Below are 18,153 nucleotides of genomic sequence, written 5' to 3'. Positions count from 1 at the left end.
TGCGTGTTGGTGCGTGTGGTGTTGCAGGATGCTGCCCTGCCCTTGTGGAGGGCAGGGCAGAGTTTTGTGGTGCGCCAGATTTTGCTGCCCATGCGTGCTGCTGCTGTCGAGACTCCCTGGGTGCGCCAACTCTTGTGCGCTGGCCGTGCATCACCAAATACTGCCCTGCCCTCGCGGAGGGCAGGGCAATGTTTCCAAAAGTGATGCCCTGCGTTCGAAGCTCGGTGGAGGAACACGCTACTTGTTTTCCTTGGTTTTCTTGGCACCAAAGTAAGGCCTAGTTCCTTGCTTCCTCATGGTGCCGAGTTCGATCCTTGTGGCAAGCATTGGCAAGCTTTTTCCTTGAATTTATTTCTTTGATGAGCCCGATATTGCTCTTGAGGAGGGCAGGGCAGGGTTTTTGCTCTTCTTGATCCTTGGCATCAAATTGTGCTCTGCCCTTGTTGTGGGCAGGGCAGTGTTGGTTCTCAAAGCTTGTTTCATTATGTTGCCCTCCTGGAGGGCAGTGTGCCCTTGTGGAGGGCAATGTTTGCTTCCTCCTTCTATGCGCCACACTTCTTCTCTCTTGGGCCACGTTTTCTTAAGCCACGCTTCCTCTTTTCTTCTTTTCTTCACCTTTAAATAATTAAAACAACCACTCAAAGTATCACTAAATTCACAAGGCTTATAAATCAATTAAAAATCAATTAAATTTTTCTTAAACCTCATGAGTTAGCATCAACTTAATGGTAGTTGCTTGATTTAAAGAAGTTATACATTTTCATTCCAAATCACTTACTTAGGATGCAAGAAAGTGCATAAAGACTAATAAAACAAGTGAAATAAGCTTGAAAAATGGGTATATGATGACTTGTCATCATCCTCTATTTGCTGTTTATTGCATGTATGACAGGTAGAATGGGAGAAACTTCATCCTCTTTCGATAGCGAACCTGAGAGGACCTTCCTTAGATTAAGGAAGGAAGCAAGAGGCAAGGGCATAGTTGGAGTGGAAGTAGTGGAAGAAGATCTAGAAATCAACATGGAAGAAGAAGCACATAACCATATGGGCGAGGAAGCTGGCAATCATGTTGGGCAAGAGCAGAGAGTCTGAGGCTCCTACATCAACCCAAATCCAGGAAACTGTAGCAGCAGCATCTTGAAGCCAACAATCCATGCCAACAACTTTGAGTTGAAACCTCAACTCATCACACTTGTCCAGAATAATTGTTCATATGGAGGAGGTGCCCAGGAGGACCCAAACCAACATCTCACTACATTCTTGAGGATCTGTGATACTGTAAAATCCAATGGTGTACATCCTGACACCTACAAGCTACTTTTGTTCCCTTTCTCACTCAAAGATAAGGCAGCAAAGTGGTTGGAAGCATTTCCCAATGAGAGCTTAACCACGTGGGATGATGTTGTAAACAAATTTCTAGCAAGATTTTACCCTCCACAGAGAGTCAACAGGCTAAGAGTTGAGGTGCAAACTTTCAGACAGCAAGATGGTGAAACACTCTATGAAGCCTGGGAGAGGTTCAAGGATTTGACAAGGAAATGCCCACCGGATATGTTCAATGAGTGCGTGTAACTACACATCTTCTATGAAGGTCTGTCATATGAGTCAAAACAAGCAGTAGATCACTCTTCAGGAGGTTCACTCAATAAGAAGAAAACCATTGAAGAAACCATAGATGTCATTGAGACTGTGGCTGAGAATGAGTATTTTTATGCTTCAAATAGAACTCAAAAGAAAGGAGTAATGGAGCTTAATTCAATGGATGCTCTGTTAGCCCAAAATAAAGTGATTACTGCACAACAAGCAGCCTTGACCAAGAAGATGGAGAACAATCAAGTCTCAGCTATTCAAGCCCAAACCCCTCAAGAAGAAGGAGATGCACCAGAAGTTGAATGTGAATGGGAGCAAGCCAACTATGTGAACAATTCTAGACCACCATATGATCCCAACTCCAAGACATACAACCCAGGTTGGAAGAACCACCCAAATTTTGGGTGGGGGATCCAACAAAGCCACAGCCAAGATCACAACAAACCTTACACACCCAACCAATACAACACTCACAACCCCAACCATCAATCAGGTAACAATAGACCCTACCACAATTCATCAAATATTGCATGAATTACAATGATCAATGAGATTATGCTCTTTTATAATCCTTTTTATGCAAGAAAAAAGGGTAGATGATGCAAGTCATCACATACCCTGAAAATTTTATTGAGAGCATTGGAGATGGTACCTTGACAATTGCAGTAAACCTGAGATGCAGGTAATCTAGTATATCATTGTTACACAACAATACAATTTATGTTGTATTGAGCCTTTTTAAATTAGTTTCTAATTTCCCTTTATCTTTGATGGATCAATAGGAGAAGTGTTGAAAAAATGTGATGAATCGATCTAAACAACTATATACCCACACTAATGGTTCAAAAAGCTTAGCACGGCAGAAGGAAGAAGAGGTACATTACTTTTTTATTCACTTTTTGGACTATCTCTATGTCTACATTCTCCTTTTTTGTGTGGATTACGGTAATGGCATAAACTTTGTTGTTACATTTGGAACAACAAGGGGGGAGAGTCGGTAGAGAAGAGTTATGGATCACAGTGCACAAAAAAAAAAGATGGTTCCTATATCAATGATGAAGCAAGAGCAATTAGTGTAAGCACCACTTATTATAATTGACCGATAAAATTATGATCTCAAATAGGTTAATAGTTTAATTTATTTTATTTTGTTTTTCATTTCTTTACTAAATAATTTACTTCTTGAATTGGTTTGGTATTGGGTTGGAAACAGTAATAAAATCTTCAAAGAAGAGTTTCTATTAATCCTAATTCACCAGCTTTTCACCACAATTTCATCCGTATGTCAAACTGGACTCAAAGAAGTTTCTGCTCGCATCGGTTTGAATTAGATTAAAGGAATTGATTTCCAAATTCACTTCAGTAGCATAAACTTAAAAATCTTTTACTACAGATGGAATAAGCTACAAAGGTTGGGTTTGGATTGTTATCTATACATAGATAGTGAAAATATTCGTGTTTGTTTTGTATCCCTGTATTTCCATTTCAAAGACCAAATCTAATGTAGCCATATGAATATATGATAACTGAGATAGCATTTCCAATCCTGCTTACTTTTAATTATTGTTGTAAATTTACCTTAGATGTTTCTAGACAGTTTCAATTTCAATGAAATTTAGAAACAGTTGGGATAGAATTTAAATAATTCAGTTTCAATTATCCCTTATTTCTTTTTATAGTGGTTGGCATCCTTTGGAACAAATGCTCTATTTTGGTTATTTTATATAAATAACTCTTGAAAACGTCTGTATTTGACATTCTATTTGAGTTTTCAAACTCTGCTCTCAAAGTTTGATAATCATTAATCACCGTAAATTATGTGGCTATATTATAGTTTCTTTTCCATTTGATGCTTCTTAGTTTCCTCTTCCTTGTATGATGAGCTGTATTTTTAGTTTTAATTAAATTGAAGGTATTTGAGTTAGATCCATATTGTTAAAATGATGCACCGTATTGGTGGTGAAAGACAAAGTAGCAATTTAAGAAGCATACACAATGCCAATGAAGCTGAGAAATATAACAAAACAATAATGATAGACAAAACAAAATTTTTTCATTCATATTTGTGTGTGTTTTTACTGTGATAAAAGTGATGCAGTTAATCATTCTATTTGGCTTGTCTTGACATGCGGTAGACCAATCAAGAAAATATTTGTATTTGCTAATTTATATTTGTAGGAAAGACATGAGGAGATTGAAAAATGGGATCAGTCTTCTAGAGTGTTGTCCCAAAATGATTCTATTGCTCAAGTTCTCAGAAAAGAGAAACCGAGTAGAGTGTATGGTGTGGGTTTCGGACCGACTCCAAGTCAACTATTCAATCCGAATTAGCATCCGCCGAGCAACGGAGTCTAAGTAGACGAGACCCAGAGGATGCTGCTTGAACTACAAGCAGAGCTGGAAGCCGAGAAGTTGAAAAGGAAGGCAATGGAGGATAAAGCAGCAGCAGAGAAGAAAAAGAGGCAGGTGATGGAGTCTACTCTGAAATATCTATTTCAATGGCAGGGTGAGGAGTGGGCACCAAACATCGCTGCAGGGATGAGTTTCGTGGAATGGTAGAGAGAAAAATAATATATTAGGAAAGGAATTATTTTGGTTTGAATTAAATATTTGGTTGAATTTGACTATGCAACTCTTTGCCTTTGGATTTGTTTTATTGATACTTTTATACTTATATTATTTTGTTTTGCAGATATTTTTTTGTTTTTGCCACAAGTTTAGATTCAGGGCTGAAAATATTAACACTTAGAATATTAAAAAATTCCAAAAAGCACAAAAAATATATCTATAATATTTAAAAAAAATTCATAATTTTTAAAGAAAAACCCTAATTTTTTTAAACTTTTTTTTTAAATTTAGCAACGGTTTAGAACCGCCAAAAAAGGGTCATAAAAATTGAAAAATCCATCCTACATTGCAGCCACTAACCATGCTAAAATCCCACAATTTGATATTGTGGCAGTTTTAAAACCATCGCAAAACAGCTGTAAACGTTAGAAAACCCGTGTTAAATAGCGACTATGCGTAACCGCTAGTAAACATTTGTGCAAATGTGGAACTCAAATTTTGTAGTAGTTTTTGTATTAGTTGCCGCAAAATACTGATTTAGCGACGATTATATCAACGGTTGTTGGAATCTGATGACTTGCATCATCTACCCTTCTTTATTGCATAAAGAATACCATAAAAGATCACAAATCTCATTTGATCAGTACAATTCATGCATTATTTGATGAATATTATGGTACACTACTTTGAGATGAGTTGTGCTGAATTGCAGGTGAAAAAGGTATCAAAAATGGGAAGAAGACAAACAAGAAGCTGGGCGTGTGAGACTGGCGTGTCACTTGGGGGCAAATGCCACTAAAATGCACTGACGTGGCACGCCATGAGCTAAGCGTGGCACGCCAGTACTAAATTCCAAAAGGGACATCCAAGCATGCATGTGGGCGTGGCACGGCAGGGACTAGGCGTGGCACGCTAGTACAAAATTTGAGAGAGCAAAATGGAGGAAACAAAAGGGGCGTGGCATGCCAGGTTGGGCGTGGCACGCCAACTCATTACCTCAAGAAGAACCTCTGTAACAACCCCGGTTTTCGAGTACGCGAGATCTTCTCTGAAAGTACGGATTTCTCCGGAGGATCAATAAAGGGAGAACCTCTGATATATCATCAAGTATCTTAATCCTTATTGTCATTACGTCTTCTTTAAGCTAGAACTTTCTGAGGCAAGCTCAATAACGCGGTCACGAAGAACCTAGTTTTTGAACCGTATCGGTTAGGAGTTTTGATTCGGTTTTTTGTAAATAGTCTCAGTTTGACAAACCGGACTCGATTCATGAGAGAAGAGAGATAATAGGATAATATTATCATTATATTAGTACTAAAATCTTCTTGAATGATATTATAAGATTACCTGGTCAGTTTTAGTTAAAAATAGAAAATCGGTTTAACCGGGTTCACAGTTTACCGGTGCAGCTTAGCACTAGCACTCTCTGATGACTTTAGCAATGCTAAGGCCTCATCATACATGTTTTATTCTCATAATAAATATGTTACTAGTGTCATTTATGCAAGTAGCTCAGAAAATAATTTTTAGATATGTTTTTACAAGTGTTCCGATACATCTAGTTTTAGTAGTTTTACACCTGAGATATTTTAATATTATTTTAATCCACCTACAAGCCAACCAATCACAACTCCTCCTACACACCCAAAACCTCCAAGGCTGGTTCATTTGCTCCTTGTGGCCGAAATTTCCAAGAGAGAAAAAGAGAGAAAAGTTCTTAGTTCCAAATCTTCAAAGCTTGATTTCTGCTAAACTAAAACTCAAATCAAAATTCCAATCTGACCAAAATGATCCTCTCTTCTTTCTCTACATGATCATATGACTTATCAAGGCTGGAATCAAGGTGAGTTGGCTGCACCATCTCTCTTTTGATTCGGTTTCAAGGAAACATGCTTAAATATGTGTTTTCTTGATGTTCTTCCTTAGGAATCATGCTTAACTTGAATTGAGGGCCAAGGAACGTGACTTTCCAGCAAGTATAAGGTTAGAAATCACTTCCTAAAGTGCTGAGGGAGATTTGGTTAGTCGAGGGTTTTTGGATTTAAAGTTGTTCTTGATGTGATTTAGGAGGAAAAAGTGCTTACGGACCACCTGAAAGTTTAACTGAATTAGGAGCAGCAAAACCAGGTACGGTGTCACAAAATTAATCTTGATTATTTGTGTTTGAGTTGTGTGAATGTTGTATAATTTGGCTGTGCTAAAAATTGGTTGCATATATAATTGATTCTTGGTGAAAATTTGGTAAAATTTTGATGAAATTTGATGAAATTCAAGGTTTAAGTTCATGTTCTTCGAGTAGCTGGGAAAACGAAACCCTAGGCCTAAATTGAGGTTCAATTTGTGTTAATATCATGTGGAAAATATGGGGTTTTAGTGGCTGCTAATTTATTATGAATTATGGTAAAAATCGGTTGCTGAAAAGACTGAAAAACGGGTAAAAATAGAGAAATAATCTGAAGAATTTACGAAGAACATGAAGAACACTTTGAGTGTAATGAAGAAAAATGAAGAACAGGTTTTAGATCTTAGAAATGGCAAGGAAGTAATTCTTTTGGTGTTTGAGGGATTATTTAGTAATTTCTAATAGTTAGGGTGGTTAAAGTAGAAATATTAAAAGTTACGGGTGGTAAAAAGTGAATTTTAAAGGTTAAAAGTAAAAGGTAAGTTAATTTTCGAAAATTAATAATAAAATAATAAATAATAACAAAATATTAAATAATAATATTTAATTAAAAATAATATTTTAATAAAAATAATAAAATAATGCGAAAAAGGCAGTTTTTTGTAAAAGCTTTAGAAAGACAGCTTTAAGCGCAGGATCTCATAATTACCTTCATAAGACACTTAGGGAGTGGTAAGAACATATTAGTGAGGCAAAGATAAAGGAATGATAAAAAATTAAAGAAAAGATAAAACCAAAGAAAATTCTGTAAAGTTTTAATGACAGAAATAGACAGAGACTAGCGAACGAACTAGGGCAACATAGTTAGTACCTGAGTTGCGCCTAAGGTTAGGTATTATATGAAAAGTTAAACTATTTCAGTATAGACTTAATGAACATATACTTGGGACGGGCTAACTATTCATACCGAAATTTACATAAGCTTTAAATGCATACATTAAGTAGAGAAAGGAGTAACCAGAGTAAAGTAAAGAGATCAAGAGATATTTGTTTATTTGTTGCGTTACGGAAACTCCAAATATACTTGTATGATCATCTGCTGCATTGAGGCAGTCAGATAGATAGTGGTGTGACCACTGAGAACGCTTTCCTACGGTACAGATCCATATTTTAATTCTGTAAGGCAGATGGGTTATTTCCCGCTACAGAAGTACCGTGACCACCAGTTCCATTTTTGTAGTGGTAGAGGGGTTATTTCCTGTATACAGAAGGTATGTCGGCATACATCCCTACAGTGGCAGATGTGTTATTTCCTGCGTGCAGTGGACCCTGTGATGGCAGAGCAAGTTGCTCAATATTTAGGAGCTATCATGAAGCTGAATGCCAAGTTGTTTGGTAATGAGACCTGGGAAGGTGAACCTCCCTTGCTCATTAGTGAACTAGATACATGGGTTCAGCAAACATTACCTCAAAGAGACAAGATCCTGGCAAATTCTTAATACCCTGTACCATAGGCACCATGACCTTTAACAAGGCTCTATGTGACCTGGGGTCAAGCATAAATCTTATGCCACTCTCTGTAATGGAGAAACTAGGGATCATTGAGGTACAGCCTGCCATATTCTCATTACAAATGGCAGACAAGTCAGTAAGACAAGCTTATGGATTGGTAGAGGACGTGTTAGTGAAGGTTGAAAGCCTTTACATCCTTGCTAATTTCATAATCTTAGACACTAGGAAGGAGGAGGATGAATGCATCATCCTTGGAAGACCTTTCCTAGCCACAGCAGGAGCTGTGATTGATGTTGACAGAGGAGAGCTAGTCCTTCAATTGAATGGGGACTACCTTGTGTTTAAGACCCAAGGGTGTTCTTCTGTAAACATGGAAAAGAGGCACAGTAAGCTTCTCCCAATATAGAGTCAAACAAAGCCCCCACAATCAAACTCTAAGTTTGGTGTTGGGAGGCCCTCATCATGCTCTAAACATCTGTGAGGCTCTATGAGAGCCATTATCAAGCTAGTGACATTAAAGAAGCGCTTGTTGGGAGGCAACCCAATTTTTATTTATCTAATTTTATATTTTTTTATTTTACTATTATTTTATGTTTTATTAGGTTCATGATCATGTGGAGTCACGAAAAAAATACAAAAATTAAAAATAGAATCAAAAATAGTAGAAGAAAAATCACACCCTGAGGAAAGTTGGCGCTGAACGCCAAGAAGAAGCATGGAACTGGCGTTCAACGCCAAAAACATGCTGCAATTGGGCGTTGAACACCCAAAATGAGCATCACTTCAGCGTTTAAATGCCAGAATTATATACTAAGGCATTATACATGCCTAATGGGTGCATGGATGTAAATCCTTGACACCCCAAGATCTGTGGACCCCACATGATCTCCACCCACCTCAACTCACCTTCTCTCTTCTTCACCAATCACCTCAATCTCTCTTCCCCACCACCCCTTTACCACTCACATCCATCCATCTCTTAGAATACCCAATCCCACCCATATGGCCGAAACATACGCATCTCTCCCTCTCCTCCATATCTTCTTCTTTTCTTTCTTCTTTTGCTCGAGGGCGAGCAACATTTTAAGTTTGGTGTGGTAAAAGCATAGCTTTTTGTTTTTCCATAACCATTGATGGCACCTAAGGCCAGAGAAACCTCTAGAAAGAGGAAAGGGAAGACAAAAGCTTCCACCTCCGAGTCATAGGAGATGGAGAGATTCATCTAAAGGGTCTATAGCTCAGTGGTAGAACATTTGACTGCAAATCAAGAGATCCCTGAGATACCTCAGGGAATAAATTTTCTTCCACACAATTATTTGGAGCAACTAAGGATAGGAGCACCAAAATCACTAGGGATCATGCAACAGAAGCAAGGAAGAAACATAGAGGAGCTCAAAGAGCACCACTGGTCCTTCAAGAAGGCGCCACTAAGGTGGACTCATTCCTTGTTCTTATTTTCTCTGCTTTTTGGTTTTTATGTTATATGTTTATCTATGTTTTGTGTCTCTACTTCATGATCATTAGTAGTTAATAACTATGTCTTAAAGCTATGAATAATTCCATTAATCCTTCACCTCTCTTAAATGAAAAATATTTCTAATTCAAAAGAACAAGAAGTACATGAATTTCAAATTTATCCTTGAATTTAGTTTAATTATATTGATGTGGTGACAATACTTTTTGTTCTCTGAATGAATGCTTGAACAGTGCATATTTTTTATCTTGTTGTTTATGAATGTTAAAATTATTGGCTCTCGAAAGAATGATGAATAAGAGAAATGTTATTGATGATCTGAAAAATCATAAAATTGATTCTTGAAGCAAGAAAAAGCAGTGAAAAAGCAAAAGGCTTGCGAAAAAAAAGGTGGCAAAAAAAATAGAAAGAAAAAGAAAAAGCAAGCAAAAAAAGCCAATAGCCCTTAAAACCAAAAGGCAAGGGTAAAAAGGATCCAAGGCTTTGAGCATCAATGGATAGGAGGGCCCAAGGAAATAAATCGAGGCCTAAGCGGCTAAATCAAGCTGTCCCTAACCATGTGCTTGTGTCATGAAGGTCCAAGTGAAAAGCTTGAGACTGAGTGGTTAAAGTCATGATCCAAAGCAAAAAGAGTGTGCTTAAGAGCTCTGGACACCACTAACTGGGGAATCTAGCAAAGCTGAGTCACAATCTGAAAAGGTTCACCCAGTTATGTGTCTGTGGCATTTATGTATCCAGTGGTAATACTGGAAAACAAAGTGCTTAGGGCCACGGCCAAGACTCATAAGTAGCTGTGTTCAAGACTCAACATACTTAACTAGGAGAATCAATTAACACTATCTGAACTCTGAGTTCCAAGAGACGCCAATCACTCTAAACTTCAAAGGAAAAAGTGAGATGCTAAAACTTTTCAGAAGCAGAAAGCTACAAGTCCCGCTCATCTAATTAGAATTAATATTCATTGATATTTTCGAATTTATAGTATATTCTCTTCTTTTTATCCTATTTGATTTTCAGTTGCTTGGGGACAAGCAACAATTTAAGTTTGGTGTTGTGATGAGCGGATAATTTATACGCTTTTTGGCTTTGTTTTTAGGTAGTTTTTAGTAAGTTTGAGCTACTTTTAAGGATGTTTTCATTAGTTTTTATGTTAAATTCACATTTCTGGACTTTACTATGAGTTTGTGTGTTTTTCTGTGATTTCAGGTAAATTCTGGCTGAAATTGAGGGACTTGAGCAAAACTCTGAAAAAGGCTGACAAAAGGACTGCTGATGCTGTTGGAATCTGACCTCCCTGCACTCGAAATGGATTTTCTGGAGCTACAGAACTCCAATTGGCGCGCTCTCAACGGCTTTGGAAAGTAGACATCCAGAGCTTTCCAGCAATATATAATAGTCCATACTTCATTCGGAAATTGACGACGTAACTTGGCGTTGAACGCCAAGTACATGCTACTGTCTGGAGTTAAACGCCAGAAAAACGTCATGATCTGGAGTTGAACGCCCAAAACACATCATAACTTGGAGTTCAACTCCAAGAAAAGGCTCAGCTCGTGGATAGATCAAGCTCAGCCCAAGCATACACCAAGTGGGCCCCGGAAGTGGATTTATGCATCAATTACTTACTCATGTAAACCCTAGTAGCTAGTCTAGTATAAATAGGATAAGTTACTATTGTATTAGACATCTTTTGACAGTTTAATCTCTTGACTGTTTAGCCTTTGATTATTCGGTCTCTTGATCACTGAAGGGGGCTGGCCATTCGGCCATGCCTGAACCTTTTACTTATGTATTTTCAACAGTGGAGTTTCTGCACACCATAGATTAAGGGTGTGGAGCTCTGCTGTACCTCAAGTTTCAATACAATTACTATTACTTTCTATTCAATTCTCTTTTATTCTTATTCCAAGATATACGTTGCACTTCAACTTGATGAATGTGATGATCCGTGACACTCATCATCATTCTCACCCATGAATGCGCGTGACTGACAACCACTTCCGTTCTACCTTAGGCCGGGCGCATATCTCTTAGATTCCCCAACAGAATCTTCGTGGTATAAGCTAGATAGATGGCGGCATTCATGAGGATCCGGAAAGTCTAAACCTTGTTTGTGGTATTCTGAGTAGGATTCTGGGATTGAATGACTGTGACGAGCTTCAAACTCCTGAAGGCTGGGCGTGATGACAAGCGCAAAAGAATCAAGGGATTCTATTCCAATCTGATTGAGAACCGACAGATGATTAGCCGTGCTGTGACAGAGCATAGGAACGTTTTCACTGAGAGGATGGGATGTAGCCATTGACAACGGTGATGCCCTACATACAGCTTGCCATGGAAAGGAGTAAGAAGGATTGGATGAATGTAATAAGAAAGTAGAGATTCAAGAGGAGCACAGCACCTCCATACGCCTATCTGAAATTTCCACTATTGATTTACATAAGTATTTCTATCCCCTTTTATTTTCTTTTTATTATTAATTTTCGAAACCCAAAACTATTTAATCTGCCTAACTAAGATTTACAAGGTAACCATAGCTTGCTTCATACCAACAATCTCTGTGGGATCGACCCTTACTCGCGTAAGGTTTATTACTTGGACGACCCAATACACTTGCTGGTTAGATGTGCGAGGTTGTGAAGAATGTATGTAAGCCATGGTATTGTGCACCAACTTTTTGGAGCCATTACCGGGGATTATTCGAGTTGTGTGAAATTATAAGTCACAATTTCGTCCACCAGAAAGCATGAGCCAACAGCTATATTTATACATCTCTCAGACAGTTAATCCACAACTTCATTGGGGACTTCTTGAGACACTAGTTCAGCCAATTTCCGGGGGGATTAGGGTCTCCATGGTATAGGCTAGAATCTAAAGAAGCAACATTCTCTGATCTGAAAGATTCGACCTTGTCTGTGGCGTTTTGAGTAGGATCGCCAAGAGAATAACTTGCTAGAGCTTCACCCTTCGTCAGATTGAATGACCACAGGCAATGGCGTTCATTCTGTAGTAGAGGAGACTAATGACCATGGGCAATGGCTTTAATCACTTACAGCATGCTATAGAAGAAGATCATTCACAAGCAAAGAAGACAGTAGTACCAGAGTTAATTCAGAAAGGCAACCCAACTCCAACTTTCAACTTTATTCCTATCAGCATTTTCTACCTCTTTTGCTTTATTAGTTATATGTCTTCATAGTTTCACAATCAGCAACCTTTTGATTATGCCTGACTAAGACCTGCAAGACAACCATAGCTTGCTTCAAGCGACAATCCTCGTAGGATCGACCCTAACTCGCTCAGGTATTACTTGGATGACCCAGTGCACTTGCTGGTACTGCTGCTGTACGAAAAGTGTGGGGTTTTACATACACATGCACCATTAGGACATATATTGATTTGTTCATTACCTTTGTTAATACCATTAAACCTTATCTTTTCTTTTCACCATGATTTATCACCCTTTTGGCATGGAGTTTGGTTGTTATCATGTTGTAGGGATGACGATACCAACATCTAGTCACATCAAAGTATGGGAAGCCAATCTAATAGGGGCTCTCAAGCAAGCTATTCTTGGCAACAAGGACCTCCGCATGAACTCTATGACCATAATGCCTACCAACCTCTCATACTTAGTGGGACTCACCATCATTATAATCCTCCCCTTCCACATGTTCATGTTCCATATCCTCTACATGAGCCACTACCACTAAGCTCTCAAGCCCCTTTGTTATTCCAACCACCAAATCCTCTTCCTTTACCTTACCGGCCACCATAGGTAAAGCATCCTAACCTTCACCATCAACCCACTCACTTCAACCTTCCTCATGAGGAGAACAAACTTCACGCCGTCATTCAAGAACAATGGGAATTCCAAAGGAAACAAGACAATTGCATGGCAACTATTGCCGAAGCTTTATCCCGTTTGGCTCTTTATCCTTTAAACACTTACAATACCCACTAAGCTTCAACATCTAGTGGTCCACCCTCTCAACCTCAACTAAACCCTAAGGGAAGCATTAATGCTATCACCCTTAACAGTGGTACCAGGCTAGATGAAATTGGTCTTAAGCCTACAAGTTTGAGCAAGCAACCCCACAATGAAGAAATGGAAGAAGAAGTGGAGGTGGTTGATGAGGGAAATTCGATTCCACACAAACTAACCGGCAAGTGTACCAGGTCGCATCAAGTAGTAAAACTTATAAAAGTGAGGTCGATCCCACAGGGATTGATAGATCAAGCAACTTTAGTTAGGTGATAAATCTAGTTAAGCTTATAGTTGGTGATTTGAGTGGAAATTGATTGACAAAATGTAAATTGCTAGGAAATTAAAATGCAGAATGTAAATTAACTGAAACTTAAATGGCAAGAAACTTAAATTGCTAAAACTTAAAGAACCAGAAATTAAAAATGGCTGATTCTTAAATTGCAAGAAATTTAAATAACTTAATTAAGAGTGCAAGAAAGTAAAATTGCAGAATCTAAATTGCATGGAAACTTAAATTCCATGAATAATAAAGGAATTTGGGTGCTGGGAATCAAATAGAACTGGAAATGTAAGTTGCAGTGAAATCAGAGAGAATTTAGTTAAAGGAATTCAAGGCAAGTGATTCATCAGAGATTGGAGATATTATAATCCTTCATGAACCAATTAGGTCTCAACTCCTTTCTCAATCATATGAATAGATCTATGGTAGATTGAAATTGATTGGATCCTAATTCCTTGGCAATCCGATCTCTCTAATCACAATCAATATTGCCAATTCCTTGATCTAATTGTCATGCTGTTAAGTGCATTTCTCTCATCCATAAGCCACACTAACTTTCAGGATCTCAATTCCTCCCGAATAGTGTTGATCAAGAGAGTAGTGAAGGATAGAGCTCCAATTCTAATGCAAGTGACTCCTCTTTCGAGGCTCACACAAGCATTTACTAAATTAAACCCCCTTCCGGAGTGAATAATTCACAATCAAAATAGAAGATACCCAATAGCTACACAAATGAATAGAGAAGAAGAAGAATTTCATTGATTCATTGGAATTATAATAGAGCTCCTCCCCCTAATGAAATTTAGGATTTAGTTCATCATTGTTCTAGCATAAAACAAAAAGAAAAATTGCAGAAGATGAAGAATAGAAAGAAATTAAAATCAGATCTAAAGCTCTAAAGAACTCCTGAAAAGAAGTACTAAAAGAAAAGCTCTCCTAATGAAATCAAATTTTTCTCTATTTATACACTTTCCAATTCAGTCAACAAGTACTTGGAGTGGGCTTTTTGGCCTTTGATGAAGTGGGTCAGGATTGGTACTTGGATGCAGCTTCAGGAGAATGTAGTATTCTCAAAGAGAGCGTGATGACAAGTCATCATATACCCATTTTTCAAGCTAATTTCACTTGTTTTATTAATCTTTATGCACTTTCTTGCATCCTAAGTAAGTGATTTGGAGTGAAAATGCATAACTTCTTTAGATCAAGCAACTACCATTAAGTTAATGCTAACTCATAAGGTTTAAGGTAAATTTAATTGAATTTTAATTGATTTATAAACCTTGTGAATTTAGTGATACTTTGAGTGGTTGTTTTGGTTGATTGTAGGTGAAGAAAAGAAGAAAAGAGAAAGCGTGGCTTAAGGAAGCGTGGCTCAAGGAGAAAAAGGCGTGGCGCATAAAGGAGAGAGCAAGCATTGCCCTCCACAAGGGCACACTGCCCTCTAGGAGGGCAACATAAGGAAACAAGGCTTGAGAGGCAACTCTGCCCTGCCCACGACAAGGGCAGAGCACAAAATTGTGCCTTGGATCAAAGAAGAGCAAAACCTTGCCCTGCCCTCCACAAGGGCAGTATCGGGCCTTCATGAAAAATAAATCAAAGGAAAAAGCCTACCAATGCTTGCCACAAGAGTCGAACACGGAACAATGATGAAGCAAGGAACTAGGCCTCATTATGATGCCAAGAAAGCCAAGGAAAATGGGTAGCGTGTGCATCGGCCAAGTCTCGAACACGGGACATCAATTTGGAAACACTGCCCTCCCTCCGCGAGGGCAGGGCAGCATTTTGTTGTGGCACGGCCAGCGCACCATTCTGGCGCACCAAGGGACGGTTCGGCCGCACCAGCAGCACGCACAGGCACCAAACTGGCGCACCAAAATTTTCTGCCCTGCCCTCCCCGAGGGCAGGGCAGCATCCTGCGCACCAAGCTCGCACACCATGCTCGCACCAAGGCCGCACGCATCAAATCCTGCCCTGCCCTCCACAAGGGTAGGGCAGCCTCCTAGAAGCAATCCTTCATTGGCTAAAATTGGATTAAAAATCCAATAAAATTCATTCCTTCACCAAATCAAAAGCCCATCCAAATCCTAAGATCCAAGAATAGAAAGTGTATAAATAGGAGCTAGTTTGATGTAATTAGGGACCTTTCCCTTTACTTTTGAACTTTGAATTTTCCTTTGCACTTTTACTTGGAGCTTTTGAACTTTCTCTTGGAGACTTCACGGAGATTTCAGAGAATTGGGGAGGAGAATTGATCTCTCTTCTTCCTCGTTCTTGCTTGAGCACTTTTATTTTTCTTGTTTGAGTTTTGGGTGTGAAGAATTGAGGAAATTCTGTCTCAATCTCCATTCAAAATCTCTTCAATTCCTCTTCTGCATAATTAAGTTTAATTTCAGTTCCTTTACTGCTTCTTCTTTAATTTATTGTCAATTGCTTTGTGGACTTGGATCTGGGAAGGCAATTGAGATCTAGACTTTGCTATCTAGTCTCTTGAGTCCTGAGATCCCAATTTCCTTGTTGGTTCTTCTGTGAACATCTGCTCCAAGTTAATTTCCATTTCTGTTTGAATTCTAGTTGTTTCTAATTCAATTTCTGCTTTATCAATTGTTGCAATTTACTTTCCTTTGCTGAAATTCTGAGTTCCCAATCCTCAACTCCCTTTTTCCGTTCAAGCAATTTATATTTCTTGCACTTTAAGTTACTGAAATTTACATTTCTTGCACTTTAAGTTTCAGTCATTTAATTTCTTGTCCTTTAAGATTCAGCATCTTTTACTTTCCTGTTCTTTAATTTACTGCAATTCTCCCCTCTCCCTTTACTGCAATTCTCCCCTCTGTTAAAGATAAACCACTCAATCAATATTTGATTCGCTTAACTAAATCAACCACTAAACTAAAATTGCTCAATCCTTCAATCCCTGTGGGATCGACCTTACTCCCGTGAGTTTTTATTACTTGATGCGACTCGGTACACTTGCCGGTGAGTTTTGTGTTGGATCGTTTTCCACACATCAAGTTTTTGGCGCCGTTGCCGGGGATTGAAATAGATTGACAATGATTAAGTGAAGTGGAGGTCTAGATCAAGCACTTTTTCTTTTTTGTTGTTTTAATTTTGACTAACACGCTAACTGTTTTGAATTTTTGCTTAAACTAACTAAAACTTCATTCTAGCTATAGATTGAAGTTTCATTGGTTTTCTGGATCTGTGTGTTTATTGTTGTGTGTTTGTATGTCAGGTACAGGAAGATCTTCCCCTATCCTCTCTGAAATTGACCAAAGAACTCTTCGAAGAATAAGAAGAGCTGAAAGAGGAAAGAACGTTATTGGAGAGGAAGAATCTGAGGAGGAATTCCAAGAGATGGAAGGAGATCCATCAAATCTCAATCAACCAGGAGGAGGGGCCAACAATAACCCTCAACAAAGAAGAGTCCTAGCTTCATACACATTTGCAAATGCTAGACACTGTGGAAGTAGCATTCTTACTCCGAATGTCAATGCGAACAATTTTGAACTAAAGCCACAACTCATCACTTTGGTTCAAAACAATTGTTCTTTTGGAGGAGGGCCATTGGAGGACCCAAATCAACACTTATCTACCTTCTTGAGGATTTGTGATACTGTGAAAACCAATGGTGTACCTCCTGACAGCTACAAGTTGTTGCTCTTTCCATTTTCTCTCAGAGACAAAGCCACTCAATGGCTAGAGACATTTCCAAAGGAGAGCATCAACACTTGGGATGACTTGGTGAGCAAGTTTCTTGCCAAATTTTACCCCCCTCAAAGGATCATAAGATTGAAGACTGAGGTGCAGACATTCACTCAAATGGAGGCTGAAAATTTATATGAAGCATGGGAAAGATATAAGGCACTATTGAGGAAATGTCCACCAGAGATGTTCACTGAGTGGGATAAGCTGCAGAACTTCTATGAGGGACTCACTCTGAAGGCACAAGAAGCACTTGATCATTCAGCCGGAGGCTCATTACAACTCATGAAAACTACAGAGGAAGCTCAAAATCTCATTGATATGGTGGCTAACAACCAATATTTCTTTGCTCACCAAAGGCAACGCCAACCATCACAAAGGAGAGGAGTAATGGAGTTGGAAGGAGTGGATTCAATCCTAGCTCAAAACAAAATGATGCAGCAGTAGATTCAACAACAATTTGAGCAAATGGCCAAAAGGATTGATGGCCTGCAAGTTGCATCAGTGAGTGCCACAAGCCAACCATCAACTCCTTGGGGGCAAAATGAAGAAATTCAAGAAGAGCAACAGCAAGAGCAAGTCCAATACATGCACAACCAAAATCCTAGAGCTAATGAAGTCTATGGAGATACTTACAATCCTTCTTGGAAGAACCATCCCAACCTCAGATGGGGAGACAACCACAATCAAATTCAGCAGCCATGGCAAAGGAACTCAACTCAAAACAATTGGAAAAACACAAACCACAACAACCAACCAACTGCTACACAAAACTCATATAGAAAACCACAAAATACATATCCCAACTCTAACCATTATCCACCAAATAACCACCCAACTAATCAAAACACCTATCACCATCCATCGACACCCCAAAACCAACCAATCTCACAAGACTCTCAGAGGATCACTAATCT

General features: G+C 38.7%; 1 protein-coding gene and 1 non-coding gene across 2 annotated transcripts in view; one reads left to right on the top strand and one right to left on the bottom strand.

Moving 5' to 3' along the window:
* The window catches only part of LOC112777330 (uncharacterized), a 75,844-nt gene that overhangs the window by 37,567 nt on the left and 20,124 nt on the right, over positions 1-18,153 (top strand). The gene's annotated exons all lie outside the window — the stretch shown is intronic.
* LOC112792977 (small nucleolar RNA R71) lies at positions 1,450-1,556 on the bottom strand. Its single transcript, XR_003197693.1, has one exon. It is a non-coding gene; the product is annotated as a small nucleolar RNA R71 (small nucleolar RNA).

The sequence above is a fragment of the Arachis hypogaea genome, chromosome 3 (genome assembly GCF_003086295.3).
Source record: "Arachis hypogaea cultivar Tifrunner chromosome 3, arahy.Tifrunner.gnm2.J5K5, whole genome shotgun sequence".
Lineage (NCBI taxonomy): Eukaryota > Viridiplantae > Streptophyta > Magnoliopsida > Fabales > Fabaceae > Arachis > Arachis hypogaea.
The sequence above is the reverse complement of the archived record's forward strand: the minus strand, read 5'-3'. Positions and strand labels throughout refer to the sequence as shown.